At 36.7% G+C, this 2025-nt stretch overlaps 1 long non-coding RNA gene across 2 annotated transcripts; it reads right to left on the bottom strand.

The window, feature by feature from the left end:
• Nucleotides 1-89: 89 nt before the first annotated feature.
• Nucleotides 90-1696, bottom strand: LOC111381542. Of its 2 annotated transcripts, XR_002700359.1 has the most exons (4): nucleotides 902-1696; nucleotides 593-798; nucleotides 400-501; nucleotides 90-317 (listed from the first exon to the last, which is right to left on the bottom strand). It is a non-coding gene; the product is annotated as an uncharacterized LOC111381542 (long non-coding RNA). The 2 variants fall into 2 exon arrangements; XR_002700358.1 differs by having other exon boundaries at nucleotides 90-501.
• Between the last annotated feature and the right edge of the window lie 329 nt (nucleotides 1697-2025).

Below are 2025 nucleotides of genomic sequence, written 5' to 3'. Positions count from 1 at the left end.
TCTAAACAAAGTCCATCCACCATGGCATAATCCACATTCAGTAGGCTTCCCATTACAGAGTGCCGTTTTGATAATTGCTCCACCCAAACTAAACTCAATTCAGTCTCACAGTCGGAGACACAGAATAAATTATTTCATAGCAAACAAATACATACTATTTCATGTGATCTTGCGTAATTAATACATCCTACAAAATGGTTAGGTTCGTTCGTTGAATTTACATAAACACATACAATCATATACAGCTATACTTTCCTTTTTATTGAACAGCATCCTCCCGAACAACTTTTTATCGTGAGATATCCCTCATCAAACATCTTGCACACAAACGCAATTTTGCAAATCAAAAATGTGTTCATGGGCCTATACAAATCAAACTAATGTATACTGATCAATTACCATGTCTAAAATTCTTCAATCATAATATTACCGTGGCTTCCACTGACAGCAATCAGATTGTAGTCCTCTGTTAGCTTTCCCAACCATGTACCTCGTTTATACCTATGAAGTAAAACCAATTGTGCTGACATATTTGAATAGATAAAGGCTAGAGATTATGCCCATTTCAAGAGCAAATGTCAAAAATGCTTACACTGGTATTCCAACAGACATGGCATATAGAATCTCCACATTGTCAGTTGGAATTGCACTCGAAACGACAATTGCATCAGGAGAACTCGAAAAATTACACTTTCGTAAACTCAATTCAGAATGGCCAATATAAAAATGAGAGCCAGCTTCTTTTAGTGCATCCATGTAGCTGCTTCACACAATATCCGAACCACTAACCTCGTATCCCTATCAACATTCAAAATATTTTACCAGAAATCTGATGTCATTGATAAACACCATGAAATCCAATAATAAAAAGAAAAAAATAAAAACAAAGGAAATAATATACTTGTCTGAGGGCAAGCATGGCAAGAGCAGAAATTCCACAGCCTCCCACACCGATAAAGTGAATCCAGCCATTCTTCTTACGATTTTCCGAATCAAATGCTTTGGGCAAATTAGCAGAGACAGAGATTTTACGGTGACTGCTTAGCTGTCGGTACCGGACATTTATCCATAGGTAATTGGTTTTGCATGTTGCAATTTGGCACAATTTGTGTCCAGGTATCGGAGATATGTATTGAGGGTTTCGACCACGGATCGCCGGGAATTTCGCAGCCGGCAGTTCCATATACTTGCAAGATCAAAACTAGAATTTCACATACAACTAAAATAGAATGAAATCAAGGGAAAATTGCTGTTGGAATACACGTGCACCAAACATCAGCAGATTCGTGCTCCAGATTCTAGAGACTTCCATCTCAACGTATCAGAGTCCAAATGGTTGTGTCCAGCTGTCTTAGTTGTTAGTTAGTTAGTGATTAGTTTGTTAATTAGCTAATTAGTTTAGCCATTTTGCTCTATAAATACAGCACCATGTATACATTTTTAGTCTATTGGAATGTGGATTTCCAATCCCTCCTATGGAGGTTTCATTTTCTCCTTCTATGGAGTTTCTATTCCTCCTTTAATGGAGTGTTTCATTTTCACTTTTTATGGAGTTTTCTTCTCCTCCTTTCATGGAGTGATTCCTCCTTCATGGAGTGCCTTTATATTCTCCTTTTATGGAGTTTGTCTTTCTCCTTAATGGAGTTTAATAAACTGTTTTTCATCCAATGATTTTTAATATGGTATCAGAGCAGAATCTGCTTCAGTTTCTATTCCTCCTTTAATGGAGTGTTTCATTTTCACTTTTTATGGAGTTTTCTTCTCCTCCTTTCATGGAGTGATTCCTCCTTCATGGAGTGCCTTTATATTCTCCTTTTATGGAGTTTGTCTTTCTCTTTAATGGAGTTTAATAAACTGTTTTTCATCCAATGATTTTTAATATAGTATCAGAGCAGAATCTGCTTCCTGCTGCTGCTGCTTTCCTAAGATTTAATTCATCTCATTTTTCCGGTATTCTGCTCAAAGAAAGCAGATCTGTTGTTTCTTCCATTTCAACACAATTCCGGAAGTGTCATTCCCAAAATT

Source organism: Olea europaea, unplaced genomic scaffold (genome assembly GCF_002742605.1).
Source record: "Olea europaea var. sylvestris unplaced genomic scaffold, O_europaea_v1 scaffold2329, whole genome shotgun sequence".
NCBI classification, from domain to species: domain Eukaryota; kingdom Viridiplantae; phylum Streptophyta; class Magnoliopsida; order Lamiales; family Oleaceae; genus Olea; species Olea europaea.
This window is presented reverse-complemented; position numbering and strand designations above follow the sequence as displayed.